This window comes from Hermetia illucens, chromosome 1 (genome assembly GCF_905115235.1).
Source record: "Hermetia illucens chromosome 1, iHerIll2.2.curated.20191125, whole genome shotgun sequence".
Lineage (NCBI taxonomy): Eukaryota > Metazoa > Arthropoda > Insecta > Diptera > Stratiomyidae > Hermetia > Hermetia illucens.
This window is the reverse complement of record NC_051849.1, coordinates 6,113,646-6,137,645: the sequence shown is the minus strand read 5'-3', so window position 1 is coordinate 6,137,645 and position 24,000 is coordinate 6,113,646. Positions and strand designations below refer to the sequence as shown.

At 46.4% G+C, this 24,000-nt stretch overlaps 1 protein-coding gene across 4 annotated transcripts in view; it reads right to left on the bottom strand.

The window, feature by feature from the left end:
• Nucleotides 1-17,866, bottom strand: part of LOC119646304 (MAGUK p55 subfamily member 7) — a 172,519-nt gene extending 154,653 nt beyond the window's left edge. For 3 of the 4 annotated variants that reach the window (XM_038046719.1, XM_038046721.1, XM_038046720.1), the window contains exon 1: nt 17,156-17,866. The gene's annotated coding sequence lies outside the window, so the exon portion shown is untranslated. The remainder of the gene's footprint in view (nt 1-17,155) is intronic. The other variant, XM_038046722.1, reaches the window with a different exon arrangement.
• Between the last annotated feature and the right edge of the window lie 6,134 nt (nt 17,867-24,000).

Genomic DNA, 24,000 nt, shown 5'->3' with positions numbered 1-24,000 from the left:
CTGTACGTCTTGCTTAAAGCTGAGCTTCCTGTCTATCATCACCCCCAAGTATTTGATGGTCGGCTTGGATGTGATAATATGATTCCTGATTTTAACACAGGCGTAATTTCTCTTCCGGCGTTTCGTAATGAGGACCGCTTCTGTTTTTTTCTCGACAAGCGTCAGACCAGAGCTCTCTAACCAGCATTTGACAGCACTGATTGCCTCGCTTGAGTATAACTCAGCATCTTCGAGATGCTTTGCGACAACAACCAATGCTATGTCGTCAGCGTAACCCACCACTGTGACTTCCTCCGGAAGGGGAAGATTAAGTACATCGTTGTACATGATGTTCCATAGTAGTGGGCCCAATACGGAGCCCTGCGGGACACCCGCGGAAACAACGTACTCCTGGGGCCCGTCATCGGTGTCATACCAGAGCCTCCTTTCAGTTAGATAACTACCGACGATAGCAGCGAGATAGGCAGGAATATCAACCTTCGCTAAAGATTTCCGTATTAGACTCCAATTAGCCGAATTGAATGCATTTTTTACATCCAGGGTTACTACCACGCAATATTTGCGCCAGTAACCAATTTGATGGCATCAATGGTTGATCTGGCTTTTCGGAACCCATACTGCCGATCTGAAAGGCCGCCTTGGCTCTCAACAACCGGGAGTAATCTATTATAGATTACCCGCTCTAACATTTTCCCCACCGTGTCCAAAAGACATATGGGTCGGTATGACGATGGTTCACCTGGACGTTTACCAGCCTTAGGTAGAAGTACCAACTTCTGTCGCTTCCATGCCGCTGGAAATATTCCCTCGGACATGCACGCTTCGAACAACTCAGCGAACACGTCCGGCCTGGATTTCACGGCAAGCTTAAGGGCCTTATTCGGTACTCCGTCCAGGCCCGGCGCTTGATTGTCTCCTATTCTACCGCAGATCTCCAGCAGCTCGTCTCTGGTGACTGGCGGGATTGCTGTCACATTCAGAGGTGGTTGGAATGTGTCGGTGCTCTCCTCTTGCTGGGGGAATAACCCCTGGATGATTTTCAGCAAGAGTCCCACCCTCTTGTGTGATCTGCGGAGAGGAACGGCCTCTGAAGCGTCCCGTCACGATTCCATAAGCTCTCCCCCACGGGTTTACGTCCGCTTCTGAGCAGAGCTCCTTAAAGCATTTTCTCTTGCTTCGCTGGATGGCGAGCTTGAGGGTTTTGCGAGCTGCCTTACAGGCGCACTCTTTCTGCCCTTGTTCGACTCTACCTACCGCCCTCTGAGCCGCTCTTCTGGCTCGGTGGCAGGCTGATCGAAGACCGGTCAGTTCATCATTCCACCAGTAGTTTGGTCTTCTACGGGGGAATGAGCACCTCCTAGGCATGGACGCATCACATGCTTTGGCGATGCATTGGGCCAGATGGACGGCTCTTTCCGTCGAAGTGCCTGCTTTATCAGGTTGATCTAACCACACCTCTATGAAGGTCTGCTCATCCAAAGATTTTGCAGGCCAGCCTGAAATCTTTTTCGGCTTCGGGCATGATAGCTCTTTGCCCTGAGATTCGACACATGTCTCAAAGAAGATTGCCTGGTGATTGCTGTGGGTGTAGCGTTCGCTGACGCACCAGGACATACCACGCGCCAGCGAAGGGCTGACAAAGGTCAGGTCTACAATCGCGCCTAATCCCCCTTTCTGGAAGGTGGTCACAGCACCTACGTCAGCCAAAACCATATCCATCTGCGCGAAAGCTTCTATTAAACTGCGCCCCCTAGCATTTGATTCTCTGCTACCCCACTCTAGAGCCCAAGCATTGAAGTCACCAGCAATCACCTTTGGACTTCGTCCCCTTGCGTCGAGAACAAGATTATCAAGCATTTGCTCGAATTCAGACAGTGTCAAACTTGGTGGGGCGTAGCAGCTGTATACATATACACCACTTATTTTCGCCCACACAAAGCCACTGGCTGCCTGACTTGCAGTACATTGTATGGCCCTTCTCCCCACACCTTCTGCATCGATCGGATCGATCAATGCTGCTGGTGCATACCTTGGCGAAGTGCCCAAAAATGAGGCATTTAAAGCACCTCTTTAGTGAAGTCTGTTCCCTTAACCGGCAGACAACCCATCCAATCCGAACTTTTCCGGCTGCCAACAACTTCTGCGCTGTCTCCGCTGGTACTCGTATTGTGGCCGTTTGAGTACCGCCATAGGCTTTTCGTAAACTTACAACAGACTCCTCGACAAGGTCTTGCAACTTGAATTGCTCCTTCAGAGCAGCACAAATTTCTGCTTTTGATGTTATTTCATCGAGATCCTTACATTGTATATAGATCTCATGTTTTTGGGCACGCACTGCGGCATTCCCCCCAAGTGAGTCCTTCACCCGAGTGCGAAAGTCATCAGCCACGCCCACGCTGGATATTTTCAGCTCGAACATGAGATCCCCTCTCCGGGTTCTTCGGATTCGATTCACATTTCCGCTCAGATCTATTAGGTCGGGATCCGCTTTGACCTTTCTGAGTATCTCCGCGTAGGACAGATTGCCCTTACTGGAAATAACAATCGCATCTGGACGGGTTCGTACTTTTGCTTTTCCTTTCGCTTTTTTGCTGGTAACTTTAGTCCATCCATCGTTTTCGTTCGTCTTGGGCTTCGCAACGCTGGTCGACTTTTCTACATTCACTGTATGCTTTCCTCCTTCTGCGCTGTTGGTGTTGATTTTCAGGATGTCCTGTCCGCCTTTTTTTCTCTTAGGTGCCTGCTGATTATTTAAAGGATCCGCCTCTTTTTCACGTACTTGCTTATTTCGCTGGGATTCGATGGTAGTACGGTTAGGCGTCACTTGGGTTGCTTGCGACACTGTTGGCACAGCGGGGTTCGGCGTATCCTTGGTGTTCTTTTCCTCCACCTGCGATCTGTTATAGAGGACTCTAATAGCCCTCACCATGTTCTTTATGGCTTGGTGCACGTTGTGCTTGTCCTTGATGAACTCGGAGAGCTCAACTATTTTTGCCCCAAGCTGGATAAAGGGTAATTCCTCCGGATCGAGACTCCGCTCCCTATAAGCCCCGACAGGGTTACTCATTTTATACGCTGCTTCACTTTTGGCGGTTGTTGATCTTGCCTGTGCTTTATCCTTCATCGTCTTTAGCATTGGTGGAGATCTCAAAGTTGATAAGCATCTTTTGAAAGGATCCTTTTCTTGTTCCTGGGGCACCTCTTGCTGTCGCGCATTTTGAACATATGTGGTGGGTGTTGTCACGGTTTTTGTCGTCCAACGATCCGTCTTCAGTTCGTCCTTGTTTGTTCTTGCTACTGGTGTTCTCGGTAGAGTCATACTTGGCTTGAACACTTCCTTCTCCAGATCGAAATCACTTGTAACATTATATGCCAAGGTGGCCAAGTTGTCCACAACCGAGGCACTGCGGTCGAGGAATATCGACGGCCGGGAGCCCGCTTGCTCACTCCCAAAAGCCGCCGGTACTGGGGTTCCGAGCCCCTGCACCGTAAGTTTACTCCTTCTCTCGCCTTCCATGGTGGTTTTATGTTCTGGGTATCCTTCCCATAGACATTTTGGTCCGCGCACCAGAGATGAGCAAACACTAGCCCATACACAGTCAGAAAAGAAAAGTGCATGAACACATATTTACGCATCAATAGGTATGCCCCAATCCGCCAGCTGGGGTCGCGCCTGATGGGAGATCTGGCCACTCCTCACAGGCCAAGCCTCTACCAAGACCGTTAATGAGTGGTGATAGCCACACCCTGTACGAGGTGACCCTGCTATTAACAAAACGCTATGGATCTAGACTGGGGAGTCGAAAAACACCTCCCCCAATCCAGGGTGTCATGCGAACCGTGCCCATTGGATAGTTTGCAGTCGGGGGTAACTGACTGTATTCGAACGGAGCCTCACTGATACCTTTTTTTTTGTTTCTTTTTTTTGAGGAGGTGGAAATTCTCAAAAGACGCTGGCCTGGACACGCCAGAGTGTGGGATTTTTACCCACTAAAACCACCCCCGACTCCCCCCTACCCCGTGGAACCACCTTTAGGTATTACATCACGGGGCGGAGTTAGCTTACTTTAGCTAGATCTCCTTTCGTCTACCCGCAGGGTTCGTAACCGCGTCTTCCTCACTTCTTCTATTTTTCGCAGTTTATCCTGGATTGCAGCGATCATGGAATTGATCGCATCCCAGTCTTCCTGACAGGCTACCATTCTCCGGACAAAATTTTCCGGTGATAGCACTTCAGCTAGAGTTTCCTCTAGGTACGTCCTTTCTTCCACGAACCTAGGACACTGGAAGAAAACGTGCGCTGGGTCCTCTGGGATCCCGTCGCAGTTTGGACAATTAGGCGAGGTGTCCAATTTAAACCTGTACAGGTATTGACGGTATCCTTCATGGCCGGTGAGAAACTGGGTGAGATTATAATTAATCTTCCTATGCTTTCTCTCCAGCCTCTCCTCGATGGAAGGGATCAACCTGTAAGTCCAATGACTCTTTTCTGACTGGTCCCATCGCTGTTGCCATCTGCTTATGGATCTCTCCCTTTCGGCTTTTTTCACCTGAGATAAGGGCGAGATGGACCTGGTGTTATAGATGTTCATCATTTCGGTTGCCAGGATGTCAATTGGCATCATTCTCGAGATGACGAACGCTGCATCGTCTGGGACGGTCCTAAAGGTAGAACACACTCTTAGGAATGTTCTTCTGTAAACCGCGCTCAGTTTATGTGTATTGTCTAAAACCTGCAGTGCTTTTCCCCAAACTGGGATTGCATACAGCATGATAGAGCTCACCACCCTGGTTATGAGGAGCCTGCAAGTATGCCGCGGGCCTCCTACGTTCGGCATCACCCTTGCCAGAGCAATACTCGTGGTGGATACTCTTTTACAAGTATGCTCTATGTGCTGCTTAAAATTGAGTTTTCCGTCTTTCATCACCCCCAAGTATTTGATGGCAGGCTTGGAAGTGATGATACGATTCGCGATTCTAATACAGGCGTAATTTCTTTTGCGGCGCTTAGTGATGAGGATCGCTACCGTTTTTTCCTCCGCGAGTGCCAGTCCAGCACTCCCTAACTAAGCCTTAATAACACTGATTGCTTCGCTTAAGTACAACTCAGCATCCTCGAGATGCTTTGCAACCACAACCAGTGCAATATCATCGGCGTAACCAACCACCGTGGCCTCTTCCGGAACCAGTAGGTTAAGCACATCATTATACATGATGTTCCACAGTAGTGGGCCCCGTACAGAGCCCTGTGGGACACCCGCGGAGACAACGGACTCTTTGGGTCCGTCATCGGTATCATACCAGAGTGTCCGCTCTTTCAAGTAGCTATCGATAATAGCGGCGAGGTAGGTGGGAGCACCAATCGTCGCCAGAGACTTTCGTATAAGGTTCCAATTGGCCGAGTTAAATGCATACCGCATAACCAGGGTCACCACCACGCAATATTTGCTGGTACAACCCCTTCCGTGAATTGCATTTTCGGCTAAGCCAGTAACCATTTTGATGGCATCAATGATTGATCTGGCTTTACGGAACCCATGCTGCTTATCTGAAGGGCCCCTTGGCTCTCGACGACTGGGAGTAGTTTATTATAAATAATCCGCTCCAACATTTTGCCTATAGTGTCTAGAAGACATATGAGTCTATAGGAGGACGGTTCCCTTGGCGGTTTGCTAGCCTTAGGCAGCAGCACCAGCTTCATCCGCTTCCACGGTGCTGGAAAGATACCCGTGAACATGCACGTTTCGAACAGCTCTGCGAACATATCCGGTCTATATTTGACGGCAAGTTTGAGGGCCTTATTCGGTATGCCGTCCAGAGGCGGGGCTTTACTGTCTCCTATTCGACTGCAGATCTCTACCAGCTCGCCCCTGGTGACTGGTGGAATTGGCGTCACATTCAGGAGAGGCTGGAAACTGTTAATACCCCGCTCTTGCTGGGGAAATATTCCCTGGATTATTTTCAACAAGAGCATAGGACACGTGATCTGCGGAGATGATCGGCCTCTGAATCGTCCTGTCACGATTTTATAGGCGCTACTCTACGGATTTATGTCCGCTCCGAACAGAGCTCTTTAAAATATTCGCTCTTACTCCGCTGGATGGCGAGCTTGAGGTTCTTGCGAGCTTCCCAATAGGCATGCTCCTTTTGCCCCTGATCGATCCTACCTATTGCCCTCTGAGCCGTTCGTTTGGCTCTGTGGCAAATCGATCGAAGGCTGGCAAGTTCACTATTCCACCAATAATTGGGCCTTCTAGTGGGGAAAGAGCATCTCGTAGGCATCGACGCGTCACATGCTTTAGAGATGCTCTGTGTGACATGGAGAGCTCTATCCGTGGAGGCGCCTGCTTTGGTAGGCAAGTCTAGCCACACCTCCATGAATGTCTGCTCATCCATCGCTTTGGCAGACCATCCTGGTGTTCTTCTGGATTTCGGTTTCCGGGGTGCGGGTTTCCTGCCTTGTGGCTCCGTCCTTAGTTCAAAGGTGATTGCCTGGTGGTCGCTGTACGTGAAGTACTCGCTAACTTGCCAGGATATGCCACGTACCAGCGCAGGGCTGACAAAAGTCAGATCTACAATTGAACCAGTTCCCCCTTTCCGATAAGTGTTTACATCGCCTTCGTTGGCCATGTAACCATCTAACTGGGCAAAAGCTTCTAATAAGCACCGCCCCCTTGCGTTAGTCTCTTTGCTGCCCCACTCGATAGTCCACGCATTAAAGTCACCGGCTATCACCTTTGGACTTCTTCCCCTTGCGTCGTGAACAAGATCATCCAACAGTTCTTCAAACTCAGGAAGTGTGAGGCTCGGTGGAGCGTTGCAGCTGTATACGAATATACCGCTTATTTTCGCCCACACAAAGCCACTAGCCGCCTGACGCATGTTATATTGTATGGCTTTACAACCGCACGCCCATATCGCCGCTTCACCATTCAAATCTATGACCCATACACCACCGTCAAGATTTCTGTACGGTTCACAAATGATAGCAATCTCCATGGCGGATTCGTAAGTGGTCTGCGCAAGCAAATCTAACCTCATTTTTTCACTGCAGGTAACGCCTTCTTCTTCCAGTTCCACTTCCGGCAATATGCGGGTTATTGAAAGGGAGGCTTCCCGGCTGTTCAGAGTCCTTAATAAGTAGGAGACAGTCAAGTTGGGCTCTCTTAGAAAACCGGATGGCACTTTCACGAACTCCATACTTGCGTCTATATAAACTCTTGGAAGTACACCACACAGGAGAACAGGTGTCAGAAGTGGGAAGAAGGGAATTGGCGGTTTCTGCAAGCCCCTCAACACGAAGGTGTTGTAATGGGAATCGGGACATTGCAAGAGCGGTTGTTACCAATGAAAAGGCGAGAGCTGTTATACTATCATTTGGGCACTTCAAACCACCTGGCATGGATGACATCTACCCAGTGATGCTAAGGGTACAGAGCACTTAGAGCGACTTTTAAGAAATGCTTTTCGAGGATGTCTTGCTTTGGACTACGTGCCTTCTTTCTGGCAGAAGTTGAAGGTAGTTTTCATGCCAACGCCTGGGAAAGATCCAAAGAACTAAAGGCAAATCAGCATAACATCATTTTCGCTGAAATGTCTGGAGAGACTGGTTGAGCGCCACATTCGCGTGAAGGCCCTAAGGTCGCACCCACTAAATGAGAACCAACATGCTTTCCAAAGGAAAGTCCTTTGAGTTTGTTCTTCATTCTTTGGTTTCAAAGATAGAGGACGCAATTCTGAAAGGTAAGTACGCGATGGGTTGTTTCGTAGACATTGAAGGGGCTTTTGAGTGTGTGCCCTTTCAAAAGCTCTGAGATGCCGCCAGAGAGCAAGGTGTTGAAGAAACTCTAATAAAGTGGATCTACGCTATGCTAACGAAGAGATTGCTGAGTGCTGAACTAGGCGTTCATTGCTACCTAACAACGAGGTGTCCTAGGTGTGGGAATCACCGGCGCCATGAGCACCACATCTGGCGCAGCTCCGAATGCATCACTCAATTTGCAGTCCTTGGATTTGTTTATTCAGGGCACTGCAATAAGAGCAACTCATAGACTAATTCGATTAGATTTATGGGGAAACAAGGGACGGATGGGGAAACAACGAACAGTTTTCGCAATGCTCCTGATTCTCGGATCCCCATACATCTGTCTGGTAGAAGATGTGATGTTATCTTGAAACGAAGAGAAAACTGGGACGAACCAGAAGAATGCGTGTCAGGATATACTGACGTCTCCTACACCAATGGCTCAAAAACAGGAAATGGTTCTGGAGCAGGAGTCTACCTCTCGAACAAAAACGAGAAGTGGACTTTTTCATTGTGGCAATATACAAGGGTCTTTCAGGCTGAAGGGTATGCAGGCGCATCACAATCCGTACCGATAGTCAAGTTGTGTTGAGGGCGTTGAGTAGTACTTTGATCACTTCAAAAATCGTTCAGGAATGTAGAAACCTATTGAACTCTATTTCTAGATTCAGTACGGTGGAATTACTCTGGGTACCTGGTCATTGTGGTGTAGAGGGAAATGAAATTTCGGATGCCTTAACAAAAGAGGCTTTAACTTCCCCCATGCCCCGACTGGAACCAGCAATTGTGGTGTCAGTAGCATTTTCTGATGCTGCTATCAAAAACTGGGAACAAGCTTAATGACAGATGGCGAAGCCTTAATGCTGCTGGACACATCAAATTTTTCCTGTCAGAACCAAACAAACATACTGCAACGTTTATCGTGTCGAGAGGCAGGAAGACTTGCAGAAGTATTGTCGGTATTCTGATCGGCCATAATTCACTAACTGGGCATATGCTCAGAATAGGAATTATCCAAGATGATACATATCAGGTGGTCAGGTGGTCAAAGGGTAGTATAAGACCCAGGGCGAAACGTGGATTGGTACACATGATGGAGCATAAAACCTGGGAAATACCTGCTGAACCAACACCAACAGCTCTACTACCAAACCCTATCTCCATCTCCACGTGGTGACCGCTGGGAGCTCTTTCTTAACGAAAAGCTGCAGACGGAGAAGGATGAAGGCGAGTCTCGCGCGCCTAAAGACGGGACAAATTGTACCAACTGGTCCTCCAGGTTGGGGGTTGGGTAGGGCTGACAACCCTACACGGAAAACAACTTGTTACGAAGTCACAACAGGAGCCTCGGACTGGACGAATTATACAACGACGAAGCCGGCAACGACAACGGAATAAGGATTTGCGCATTTTCTCATGAAACGTGCGCTCCCTGTACAGAGATGAGGTTAATAAGCAGCTAGCCGATACCCTGTCCCAATATAGGGCTGATGTAACAGCGTTACAGGAGATGTGTTGGACAGGGACCGGTTTCCTGGAGAAGAGCAGTTACACCATATATAATAGTGGCCATCCAGTAAACCATGTGCTCGGAGTAGGTTTCTTAGTCAGCCAAAAAATGAGACCTGCTGTTATCGGCTTTGAAAACATAAGCGAACGGCTATGCACTCTCCGCTTGCGAGGCAAATTTAGAAATATAAGCTTCATTAACGTTCACGCCCCTACAGAGGAGACTGCAGAGTCGGAGAAAGATACCTTCTACGAGGCAGTAGAACAAACCTTCGAAGCCTGTCCCAGATATGATATCAAAATCATACTTGGGGATTTTAACAGCCAAGTAGGGAAGGAGCCCGTATTTAGGCGATACGTTGGCTCTCATAGCTTACACGAAAATACAAATGATAACGGACTGCGGATTATTCAATTAGCAGGGTCACACGAAATGGTTGTTGGAAGTACCTGGTTTACGCGGAAAGTGGTCCACAAATATACATGGGCCTCTCCAGACGGGACCATTTTCAACCAAATTGATCGCGTGTTGATCGAACACCCCCACCTCTCAGCCTTATTTATTTATTTATTTAATGAGGACAATACACAGAAAGCAAATTTCTTATTACATATTGTCCTCAGAGGGAGGAGCAAGTAAATGACATATTTTGCGCTTAAAGCTAGAGAGGGACATAGAGTCAAACCTCGGGATCGGAGAGTGAAAGTAAATCTCGAGCTCAGCGAAGGGCACATCAAAAATGTCCGCATTACGTGTGTCATGAGACGAGGCGATACGAAGAGTAATATCCGAGTTGGCGGAGCAGTCCATCAGACCATTGCAGAGTTTGAAAAGAGTACACATATCAAGGAAAATACGGCGTTGCTGTAGGGAGGGGAGATTGAGGGTGCGGAGTCGTGACGGATAATCAACCTGTGGAAGGTTCTTTTTGTAAAAGAGGGTCCGGGTGAATTTGCGTTGTACAGCTCCAAGAGCGCGGCCGTCACGGATGCGGTAGGGGGACCAAACTACAGAGCAGTATTCAAGGATGTTTTTGACAAGGGAATTGAAGAGTGTTAAGGAGGGCTGGATTGAGGTAAAGTCGGACGAGGAACGTAAGATAAAACCAGACATTTTGGAAGCTCTATTGATGATGTCAACGAAGTGGGAATTGAAACGAAGTTTATCGTCGAATATTACACCCATGTCTTTGAAGGAGGTCAGTAGTGAAAGGGGTTGACCACTGAGAGAATAGGAAAAGGATGATGGGGAGGGTTTCAGGGAATAGCGCATCCAGTGGCATTTGTTGACATTCAGTGTTAGCTTGTTGACCGAACACCAACGGGCTAAATTATCAAGGTTGGATTGTAAGAGAGCACAGTCCAATGGAGAGGAAACAGAGGCAAATAATTTAAGGTCGTCTGCGTAAAGCAAATACGGGCAGGTGAGGATGGAGGCGAGGTCATTGATAAAAAACAGGAAGAGTAGGGGGCCAAGTATAGAGCCTTGGGGAACACCAGAGGAAGGAGAGAAGGAACGAGATGAGTGACCATGAAAGGAAACTTTGCAGGAACGGTATGAGAGATAGGAGGAAAGCCAGGAGATGACTGAGGGAGGGAACTCTAGCGAAGAAAGTTTAGAGAGGAGAATGTTATGGTCAACGGTGTCAAAGGCTTTGGAGAAATCAGTATAAACAGCATGTACCTCCTGTCGTGAATTCAAGCGTTTAGCAACAAAGTTGGTAAAGACCAGAAGATTTGAAGCCGTTGATCTATGTTTCACGAAACCATGCTGCTCTTTGACAATGAGGTGACCGAAATGCGCGGTCAACCAGTCGTTGACGTATCTTTCTAGGATTTTGGAGCAAGAGGAGAGAAGGGAAATGGGGCGGTAGTTCACAGCAAGAGAAGGGTCTCCGCTCTTGAGGATAGGAATGATAAGGGCCTCTTTCCAGAGACGGGGAAAGTAGCATTCTTCTAGACTTTTGTTGTAGATTATACACAGGGGGAGGGAAATGTGTTTTCTACAGTTAAGGAGGAAGAGATTAGGAAGCCCATCGGGGCCAGGTCCGACATTGGGGTCAAGGTTACCAATGAGGAACTCAACCAAGGAAGGCGTAAGGAGAGGAATGGCTAGTGATTCGGAGGAGTCTGTGGTTATGAAAGGTGCAGAGGGTGAAGGGCTCGAGGGAGAAAACACTGAAGAGAAGTAGGTGCAGAGAAGGTCGCAGGATTGTTGTGGGGAGTTGGCAGTGGAGTCAGCGAAGCTGATAGAAGAAGGGACAGAATGAGTTGGATTACGAGAGTTGCGAGCGTGAGACCAAAAGTGTTTTAAGTTACCGCGGGCAAGGGCGGTTTCGACGCTCAATAGGTACCTTTTACGCGCCTTTCTGACCATTGACTTCACAGTGGATCGTATAGCTTTAAAGTGAGCAAGGTCGGCGTCATTTTTAGAAGCCCGAAACTTCTTCCTCAGTGTATGTTTCAAGCGCATGTTAATATGAAGTTCCGTTGTGAACCAAGTTGGGAAAGAACGTAGGCAGGGAGGGGAAGAAGGGACATAACAGGAGAGGAGATCAGAGAGGATATTGTAGAAGGTATTAAGAGCTTGATCACACGATGAATTACTTAATAAATGAACCCAGTTGAAAGACGCTAAAGCTGAGTTCAGACCGTCAAAACTGGCTTTGCGGAAGTTGAACTTAGTGGGTTTACGCTTGGTTTTGGGTTTTGAATGAATGTCAGAACATATAGGGGGCCAATATAGATTCAGATCACTATCTCGTTGGCATGGTGCTCCGAGCTCGAATACCAATACCACCTCGAATCCTCTCTGACAATCAGGTGAGAGTTAACACTGTAGCCATCCACAACACAACCCTCCGCGACACCTATAAGAGGGAAATGGATGCTGCAATAACCGCAGTCAACAGAGGATCTGGAGATGAAGCATGAACAAATGATCTTCACAATCACCTGAAGAACGTTATCATGGATACGGCCACAAACATACTTGGCCCCAGCCGCAAAAGGAGTCGGAACGGCTGGTTTGACGATGAATGTAAGCTAGCAACGTAACGGAAGAATGCTGCATACCGAGTAATGTTGTATTCTCAAAGAACGCGGGCACGCGTAGAGACTTATCACGAACTCCGTCGAGCGGAGAAGCGACTTCACAGACGGAAAAAGGAAGACTGGGAGAATAAACAGATCTGTGAACTCGAAAAGTACAGGGAGCAACCGCACCAGGCACAGATGGCGGAAGTTTTACCAACAAGTCAGCAGGATGAAGCCTTATTGACCTCGATGCTCATTCTGCGGAGACAATGAGGGATATCTGATTTCTGACAGAATGGGCATATTGGAGTGATGGGTTGAGTACTTTGATGAGCTACTGAACAACCAGAACATCGACGAGTTGGAGGTCCCGCCAACTGAAGACGACACCAAACAATCCGTGCAATTCATCGGCTAAAAAATCATAAGTCGCCAGGAGCCGATGGAATTACAGCTGAATTGGTTAAATATGGAGGTGACCAGTTACACCAAGTGGTTTAGCAACTTGTGCTCAAGGTATGGGACAGCGAATCAACGCCTGACGATTGGCAACGAGGCATTATCTGTCTCATACATAAAAAGGGAGATATCACACAGTGCAGCAATTATAGAGGTATCACGTTGCTGAGTACCATCTATAAGATATTCTCCACTATCTTGCTAGGCAGGATAGTCCCATACGCCCAGAACATCATTGGCCCACACCAAAGAGGCTTCACTCCAGGCAAATCAGCAACATATTAGTTTTCTCTCTGCAGCAAGCGATGGAAAAACTGTTGGAATATGGACAACAGTTGCACCATCTGTCCATCGACTTTAAAGCCGCCTATGATAGCATAGCCAGAGTAAAACTGTACACGGCCATGAGAGAATTCGGTATCCCGACGAAATTAATAAGACTGACTAGGCTGATCCTGACCAATGTGCGAGGCCAGATAAAAGCAGCAGAATCACTCTCAAGACCATTCGACATCAACAATGGTCTACGACAAGGGGATGCCCTATCATGCGTCCTCTTTAACCTGGCCCTCGAGAAAGTGATCCCTTATGCCGAGGTAGATGCAAGAGGTACGATCCTCTTTAAGTCCACCCAACTACTGGCCTATGCTGACGATATCGACATCATGGGAAGAACCACTCGAGATGTACAAAATGCCTTCATCCAGATCGAGCAGGCGGCGATTAGCGCGAGATCTTAGGCTGCACATCAATGAAGGCAAGACAAAATATATGGTGGCAACGTCAGCACCGAAGACGAATCAACCAACAACATCAAACCGCACTGGTCAAACAGGATGAATAAAGATTGGAGAATACAACTTTAAGACCGTTGACAATTTCTCCTATCTAGGGTCGAAAATGACAACCGCTGACAGCTACGATGATGAAATCCGCGCACGGTTTTTGTCAGCCAACAGAGCCTATTTCAGCTTACAAAAAACTGTTCCGCTCGAAACGTCTCACCATAGGGTCAAAGCTCTTACTGTACGGGACAATGATCTTGCCAGTCCTCATGTATTCCTCGGAAACTTGGGTTCTTAGCAAGAAAAATTGCGAACTCTTGGCCGCGTTCGAGAGAATAATCCTCCGAAGAATTTTTGGCCCCCTACATGAGGATGGACGATTCCGTAGCCTACACAATGACGAAATCTATGAGCGATACCATGACCGGGGTGACGGGTTGTGGATAAAATCCGGCTCAATAGGTTACGGTGGGCGGGTCACTTAATCCGTATGGATGAGGATGATCCCACCCGGAAAGTCTATAAGGGCAATATCTATAGTAGAGAAAGAAGACGAGGCAGACCCTGTCTAAGATGGAGCGATGGCGTAGGTCAGGACGCCAGACAGCTTTTAGGGATATCGTATTGGTGGACCTCGGCGCAAAACCGGGATGTCTGGAGGTTCTTATTAAGGCAGGCCTAGACCGGATACCGGTTGTTGCGCCATTGATGATGATGATGATACATATCATGAAGAAGCGGAATTCACGGAACATTTTCTATGTGAGTGCGCCGCCTATGGACGCATCAGACATCCGATTTTTGGTGCTGGTGTGCTCCAACTGCAGCGGGTAGCATTACATCCACTACTATTGAACTTCCAGGATTGGAGAACGCGGTCACGTGACCGAGATAATTGGAGGATAACGATTCAGGTGGCTAGGGCCCGACGTCGAGCTTAAGTGACATGATGACAATGTATTTGATGTGATGTATAATAACACATCGTTCAATAAGTCCCGGGACTAGCGTAGAGATGGCGCTAATAATGCCATTTATATACCAAAGTTCAGAAGTACCAACCTTCAGATAAGATGTGTCAAAATTTTATGTAATTCGAAACATAACCAAGAAAGCTATAGTGGTTAAAGTGACTCTACCTTTGCAATTGTGAAAAAAATGAACCAAAACAAGTTTCGTGTGTTGATAAAACATTGTTTTCTAATGGGAAAAAAACAATGTTCAAGCTCAGCAATGACTTGAAAAACGTTATCCGGACTCTACTCCGTCGAAAACAAACATTTGTCGGTAGTTTTCGACGTGAAACGCGGTCGTGCTGATACAAATGATGCGGGACGTTCGGGTCGGCCAAATGCGGCAGTAACTCCCGAAAACACCAAGCAAGTATTGAAAATCGTGATGGGTGACCGTAAAATGAAAGTGCGCGAGATAGCTAAGATGGTGTGTTCACCATCATATCAACTGGTAGTGCATTTACTATTTTGCACCAAAAATTGGCTATGAAAAAGGTTTTTTTCAAAATGGCTGCCGCGTTTGCTCACAATGGAACAAAAGCAACAACGTATCAATGATTCGGAGAGCTGTTTGGCACTGTTTACTCGCAATAAACAGGATTTTTTGCGTCGATATGTGACAGTGGACGAGACATGGATTGACCATTTCACTCCGGAGTCAAGTCGGCAGTCAGTTGAATGGCGTACGACCGGTGAAAGTCGCCCGAAGCGTCCAAAAACACAACAGTTGGCGGGAAAAGCGATGGCGTCCGTATTCTGGGATGCGAATGGTATAATTTTCATTGACTACCTCGAAAAAGAAAAAACCATCAATAGCGACTACTACATGGTGTTATTGGATCGTTTGAAGGCCGAAATAGCGAAAAAACGTCCACACATGAAGAAGAAGAAAGCCATTTTTCATCAAGACAATGCACCGTGCCACAAGTCAATCAAAACGATGACCAAATTCAACGAATTAGGCTTCCAACTGCTTCCTAATCCTCCGTATTCGCCGGATCTGGCCCCCAGCGACTACTGGCTCTTGGCGAATCTCAAAAAGATGCTCCAGGGAAAAAGATTTGTCTCAAATGAGGAGGTGATCGCTGCTACTGAGGCTCATTTTGAGTCAAAAGACAAATCGTTCTACAAACATGGCATTGAAAAGTTAGAGAAACGTTGGAATGATTGTATTACACTTGAAGGAGATTATGTTGATGAATAATAAAGAATTTTGCCGATAAAATATTGTTTTTATAGTTAGTCCCGGGACTTATTGAACGATGTGTTATACAGTATCATATTGACATTCAGTGTCTTGGGTTCCAGTCCAAAAGAGGTAAATTTGTACTAAAATAATTTCGCCAGAAATAGCAGAATTTCAACCAAACTTCGCAGTATCGTGCTTTATATTGTGACCTACATTATTCCAGTAAATTTACAAAGTTTGTATAGGAATATAATATTTTTAATTTTGTTTGAGCAGATATTGTTACGAAGGGTCCGTTGAAGCCTAAATTTCATATAGGGGTAGCTTTGTGCTTTCTTTTCAGATTTTTTGGTGGGTTAGCTTCTGAGAATGAGCAGTTTCTGCTCCCCTCTACAACTGATGTCAAAACATTTCGAAAAATATAAATCGTGATCTTTGATATCCTATATGACCTTATACGGTGGAAACATTTTTACACCCTTCAGGTATGGTGATCCCACCCCTTGAACTGAAAAATTAAAAATTATTAATTTTAATTTTTTCATACTTTTTTCTGGGTGATAAATAAATAATTCCCTTTCTTTGAGTGCTCTACGTTTTTTTTTAATTTGTATATTGTTGATTTGGCTTTATTACCACCCTTCAATTATTTATATATATATATATACACAGGAGATATGGCTGTATGTATATCTCGCGAAGCGCGAAATATCTAAAGAAATTTGTCTGGTGACATCTAGTAATCCCCATTCTCAAGAAGGGAGCATAATTGCGAGAATGCAAAGAAAAACATTATGCTTGAGGTAGATGACTGATTCGGGGGTGTCGGTTGGGGGGTGAAAAGTCTAGGGAAATGCGTATGCATAGGAGGATAGTTCGCGTAGGTACGTGTATTTGTGTGTAGCCCGATGTAAAACCTTGAACTACTTGCAAAAGTCAAATGCCATCACAGGCGTGCAAAAGGATTCAGACATTCGCCCAAGATGGGTGTACGCAAAAGGGTAGCAAGGACTTGGATCGCGCACCCCAGCTATATGTCGCCTTGAATGCAACCTGAATCGCACAATGAGTATCTCCGAACTGTGACAATTGTAGCGTGTGCAAGCAGTTTTACGTGAACCCAGCATAGTATGGGTCGTACGTATGGATTTCCCCGGGGGTAGTCACCCCTGGGGATTGTAAATTTATTGTTGACTGGACGTGTAGTTTCACGTCATCCTCATTTGGTCCGCTATCGTAGGTTTTCCTTTTCTATGTATCTTTTGATTTTTTAAGGGTGTTCTTTTCATCGCACTTTATATCTCAACATTTGGAAAAATCAATTCGCTTTGAGGAAAACTAACTGATTTACGGGGGTTACCTCCTGAACGTAAGTTATCCAATTGCCTCTCGGATCCTGGGACAAGGAGTTATCGCCGTTTAGATGGACATTTGTCTGCCAATTTTTCACACTGCGGCACTCAAGTAGGCCTCTTTGCACCACTTAAACTATTTTTCTTTTCACCACGAATTTTCTCTCACTAATTTACATGCGACCCAGCATTGCAAGTTACAGCACTTTCACTACCGCTTTCTTCGCACTTTCTATTACTTGAAAAGTAATTTCTGTCGTCTCCCAGTCGTATAATCACTGAAAATCGTGTATGAATTTTTCAATTTTCTGTTTGAAATTGGATGAGGAAAAATTTTCACGGGACACACAGACGAGTTGCTTGTTTTCCCGATAGACGTGCTTTGAATTTTCTGGCTGAACTGATACGAGGAACGAGAGATTCGGGATGATTTTTGCTTGGGGCTTGTGAGTGATGTATGTGTCTTCGTGTGGTTGTGGAGCGCGCATGCTTGCGGGAGCGAGGAAAATTGACAGTGAAAAGTCTGTTTCCAATCTCCCAATGTGGTTACGAAAGACAACAACAGACCAGCTGGTGCGGGCGATTTTTATGGGATGGACTGTCCTAAACGGGATGCGTGTTGATTTCTTATTAAGGATTTATTTGCTCAGGGGATTTTTCATCAAGTGAATTTTCCAGCATGTTTTGGATGAGGACAAATATTGACATGCATATGAATGGTTCAAATGTTTTAACCTGTGTGAATGGAACCATTCCTGAACATAAAATTGTTCTGATTTCAAACATATTTTTGCATGAAAATTTCGATGTGTTTGGGTGAATATCCCTTTATTAAACCAGAAAATTAAAGAAACTTTAAATTATACACTGTGAAATGCGAGTTTTCATTTCTTTTCCTTTTCTTGATGTTTCATTGAGAAACGAGATACTTAGAGTATCGTAATTTTGAAGGGGATTCCCCGGATGGTGTCGCTTGCTTATTTATTGACTAGAATTATTGTAGCTTTTATTACGGGGGTAATCCCGTGTGAACGCCGTTTTTTTCTGGCTTTTTTTACAATTTTCTTTGTGAAGAACTGGATAAAGATACAAATACGAATTTTTCATCATCATCATCAACGGCGCAACATCCGGTATCCGGTCTAGGCCTGCTTTAATAAGGAACTCCAGACATCCCGGTTTTGCGCCGAGGTCCACCAATTCGATATCCCTAAAAGCTGTCTGACGTCCTGACCTACGCCATCGCTTCATCTTAGGCAGGGTCTGCTTCGTCTGCTTTTTCTACCATAGATATTACCCTTATAGACTTTCCGGGCTGGATCATCCTCATCCATACAGATTAAATGACCCGCCGCACCGTAACATATTGAGCCGAATTTAATCCACAACCGGACAGTCATGGTATCACTCATAGATTTCGTCATTGTCTAGACTACGGAATCGTCCATCCTCATGTAGGGGGCCAAAAATTCTTCGGAGGATTCTTCTCTTGAACGCGGCCAAGAGTTCACAATTTTTCTTGCTAAGAACCTAAGTTTCCGAGGAATACATGAAGACTGGCAAGATCATTGTCTTGTACAGTAAAAGTTTTGACCCTATGGTGAGACGTTTCGAGTGGAACAGTTTTTGTAAGCTGAAATAGGCTCTGTTGACTGACAATAACCGTGCGCGGACTTCATCATCGTAGCTGTTATCGGTTGTGATTTTCGACCCTAGATAGGAGAAATTGTCAACGGTCTCAAAGTTGTATTCTCCTATCCTTATTCATCCTGTTTGACCAGTGCGGTTTGATGTTGGTTGGTTGATTCGTCTTCGGTGCTGACGTTGCTACCATATATTTTGTCTTGCCTTCATTGATGTGCAGCCAAGATCTCGCGCCAATCGACGCTTGCTCGATCTGAATGAAGGCAGTTTGTACGTCTCGGGTGGTTCTCCCCATGATGTCGATATCATCAGCATAGGCCAGCAGTTGGGTGGACTTAAAGAGGATCCTACCTCTTACATTTACCTGAGCATCTTGGATCACTTTCTCGAGGGCCAGGTTAAAGAGGACGCAAGATAGGGCATCCCCTTGTCGTAGACCGCTGTTGATGTCGAATGGTCTTGAGAGCGATCCTGCTGCTTTTATCTGGCCTCGCACATTGGTCAGGGTCAGCCTAGTCAGTCTTATTAATTTCGTCGGAATACCGAATCCTCTCATGGCCGTGTACAGTTTTACCCTGGCTATGCTATCATAGGCGGCTTTAAAGTCGATGAAGTGATGGTGCAACTGTTGTCCGTATTCCAACAGTTTTTTCATCCCTTGCCGCAGAGAGAAAATCTGATCTGTTGCTGATTTGCCTGGAGTGAAGCCTCTTTGGTATGGGCCAATGATGTTCTGGGTTCTTATAGATGGTACTCAGCAACGTGATACCTCCATAATTGCTGCACTGTGTGATATCTCCCTTTTTATGTATGAGACAGATAATGCCTCGTTGCCAATCGTCAGGCATTGATTCGGTGTCTCATACCTTGAGCACAAGTTCATGAACCACTTGGTGTAACTGGTCGCCTCCATATTTAACCAATTCGGCTGTAATTCCATCGGCTCCTGGCATGAATTGCACGAACTGTTTCTCCTAAACTTGGTTGTGGCAGTATTCGTCCGTCGTCTTCAGTTGGCGGGAACACCAACTCGCGAATGTCCTGGTTGTTCAGTAGCTCATCAAAGTACTCAACCCATCGCTCCAATATGTCTATTCTGTCGGAAATCAGATTTCCCTCTTTGTCTCGGCAGGATGAGCATCGAGGTGTATAAGGCTTCATCCTGTTGACTTGTTGGTAAAACTTCCGCCATCTGTGCCTGGTGCGGTTGCTGCCTGTACTTTTCGAGTTCACAGACTTGTTGGTTCTCCCAGGCTTCTTTTTTCCGTCTGTTGCTTCTCCGCTCGACGGAGTTCGTGATGAGTCTCTGCGCGTGCCGGCGTTCTCTGAGAATGCAACATTACTCGGTATGCGGCATTCTTCCGTTCCGTTGCTAGCTACTTTTATCGTCAAACCAGCCGTTCCGACTTGTTTTGCGGCTGGGGCCAAGTATCTTTGTGGCCGTATCAATGAAAACGTTCTTCAGGTGGTTGTGAAAATCATTTGTTGATGCTTCATTTCCAGGACCTCTGTTGACTGTGGTTATTGCGGCATCCATTTCCCTCTTATGGGTGTCTCGGAGGGCTGTGTTGTGGATGGCTTCAGTATTCACTCTCACCTGATTGTCAGAGGAGATTGTAGGTGGTGTCGTAATTCGAGCTCGGAGCACCATGCCAACGAGATGGTGGTCCCAGTCTATATTGGCTCCTCTATATGTTCTGACATTCATCAAGGCTGAGAGGTGGCGGCGTTCAGTCAGCACGTGGTCAATGTGTTTGAAAGTGGTCCCGTCTGGAGAGGCCCACGTATGTTTGTGAACCGCTTTCCGTGCAAACCAGGTACTTCCAACAACCATTTCGCGTGACCCTACTAATTGAATAATCCGCAGTCCGTTATCATTAGTTTTTTCGTGTAAGCTATGGGAGCCAACGTATCGCCTGAATACTGGCTCCGTCCCTACTTGACTTTTGAAATCTCCAAGTATGATTTTGATATCATACTTGGGACAGGCTTCGACGGTTCGCTCAACTGCCTCGTAGAAGGTATCCTTCTCCGACTCTGCAGTCTCCTCTGTGGGGGCGTAAACGTTTATGAGGCTTATATTTCTAAACTTGCCTCGCAAACGCAGAGTGCATAGCCTTTCGCCTATGTTTTCAAAGCCAATGATAGCAGTTTTTATTTTTTGGCTGACTAAGAAACCTACTCCGAGCACATGGTTTACTGGATGGCCACTAGAATATATGGTGTGGCGACTCTTCTCCAGGAAACCGGTCCCTGTCCAACACATCTTCTGCAATGTTGTTACATCAACCCTATATTGGGACAGGGTATCGGCTAGCTGCGCAGCAGCTTCATCTCTGCACAGGGAGCGCACGTTCCATGAGAAAATGCGCAAATCGTTATTCCTTTGTCATTGCCGGGTTCGTCATTGTAAAATCCATCCAGTCCGAGGCTGCTGTTATGGCTTCGTAACATCGGTTTTCCTTGTAGGGTTGTCAGCCCTACCCAACCCCCAACCTGGGGGATCAGTTGGTACCTTTTGTCCGGTTTTTAGGCGCGAAAGACTGGTCTTCATCCTTCTCCGTCTGCAGTTTTTTATAAAGAAAGAACTCTCAGCGATCACCACGTGGAGATGGAGATAGGGTTTGGTAGTAGAGCTATTGGTGTTGGTTCAGCAGGCGTTTCCCAGGTTTTATGCTCCATCGTGGGTACCAATCCACGTTTTGCCCCGGGACCTATACTACCGTTTGACCGCCCCCAGAGTATTAAAGGAGGAAAATTCAGTTAAATACGTGAAACAATTTAAAAAAATATGTTATTAATTTTTACAAAGATCAGTTAGGATCTGGCAACTAATGGTAGTGGTTATCTATCCACAATTTATGCCTTATGCCTATTCTTCCAAATGGGTAAAAGTTGAATTTTCAACGCCATCTCCGGAGGGGGATCTTTACTCTTCAAACTCGATTAAAATTTGTGGCGGTCACCTCCCTCCTCCCTCCATAATTTTTAAGGTTCTGCTGATAACAAATAAAACCTTATTAAAATCGCTCCGCTACCTGTCTGTCCCCTTGTCCGTTCGTCTCTCACCCGCACTTTTCTCAAAAACGGCTACATCTTTGTTACGCACGCAACAACTGCGGTCCCACGTTGGGGGCCAATTCTGTTAAGGTGAAGACTGAACTGCTAATGACCGATACACACCGGGGCACACTGGGAGTCCCCGGACGTCGATTAGGTGATATGAGCCTAGCTCTGCCTAGGTGGTAGTTGTGGCGTGTATCAGGAGCCAGCCCCTTCGGGACCCAGGTCGGGTAGTGTGCCTTGAACCGGTATTAGTAGACCTCGGGGCTCGGGGCAGAACGCAGATCCGTCCGTGAGTTCGGGGGCAGCTAATCGTAGGTTAGGCCTCAGGGAACTGGGGTAGGGACTTTGTCCTCGAGGGTATACCCATTTCTGATTATTGCAGTCCACTCCCTTGCATACGATGCGCTTGTAAACAACTTTAATGGCGAACAAAAACAAAATAAACGAGGAAATAATGGAAATGGAGAATGAGCTGGATGCATTTATACGCACACGAAAATGCGCTGCTCGCCCAGCGAAGGAAGCAACAAGGGTTGAGATACCTGACGAGACATCGGAGCATGCAGACTTAGAGAAGGACTCAGAACGTGATGCGGCACCTGCATCGGAGGCAGGAAACTAGACCTTACCACGCAGGTCTATAATTGCGGAAAGAGGCTCAATGGAAACTGCCGAAACTAGCCAAATGGTTTAGAATATAAGCCGAGTGGGAGGGCAAGCTAAAGAGGAAAGGCTTATTAAGAAATGCGCGGCAGTTGTAAAGCGCATGCGATCTGGGACATTCTTCCAGAAAACGATAGCAAAGGGGTGAAAAACGGACTAATGGAACTGGAGGAGCTCCTGGACAGGATTTCATATTATAGGCGGACATGGAGAGTAAGAGAAAATCCGCGGGAAGCAGAAACAACCGCGCCTCCCGACGAGAACACTACGAGTACCAAACGGATCGTGGACAGCCCATTGCAGAGCGAACTGGGGAAAAATCGAAAGCAGGAAGGGATATCTGAAGGAGACTTCACTCAGATACTCTCCAGTGCTCAAAAGAAGAAGGCGAAGAGGAACAACAATGCGTCGCGTCATCAGAATAGCCTCTGCCTGAAATTAAGACGGTCTTTTCTATCCATAAAACGAAGGTTGTTGGGGTCCTAGTCGAACTAGGCCCAAGAACAATAAATAAAGTTACTTTTTGTGTCAAGAGGCTTCTGGGAGAAAAACTTTGGTTTCCAACCTGGAACCCACGTGTTCTCTGGAAATCCGAGACCTTGATTGCCACACAGAAAATAACGAGATAGAAGAGGCCTTCAAACGTGAATGTCCGGAGGTAACCAATGCCCAGATCGGTACCACTTCTGCGAACTCCTGGTGCCAAAAACTTGCTCTGGTGGACGCTGCCGAACAATAGGCGAGGAAGATTCTAAACAGCGGGAAAATAAGAATTGGCTGGGTAGTGTGCAGGATACGAATCCGGGCCGCCCCAACCAAATGTTATAGATGTTTGGATTATCGGCACACATCTGCAATCTGTCGGGGAACTGACAGAAGGAAAGGAAAGCTGCGTCCTATACAGGGATCGTGGCGCGACTGATGAGAACTTTGCGTACACTGCGGGCTCGGGGTGATGTTCAGTCTTCAGAGCAAAACTGGAAAGTTCTAGGACGCGGCCAAAATGATTCGCACACGCACACCACCATTGGCCATATTTCTCAGGCCTTGCCAAATTGTGAGTAATAACCTCTATTTTTTCCATTTTTGACACTTCTGGCCTGGTTGCGGTACATAGAGGAGTAGCAGTTACTGTGATGTGCTTTTAAATAATTTTAACTACCCTAAGTGAGAATTAAGCATGTAAGTAGCAATCTTTAAGTAAGTAAAACAAAAACCTTCTGGTGCTTTTAGTGCGAGCGCCTTTTTTTTCAAATAAAATTAATATTTGGTAATTAAGAAAATGTATTTATGTATTTATATAAAATAAGCTGGAAAGTGAAAAAAGCTAAGTTCGCCTTAAGCTAAAAATAAGCTACCAATGTTGAAATGTAAATCACTATTGAAAAAAAGTTGCATCACCTTGGCACCAACATGGTCATCAAGGCTGTCAACAAACCAAACTCCCCTAACAGGTCTGCCAGTCGTGAACGCCGACTGC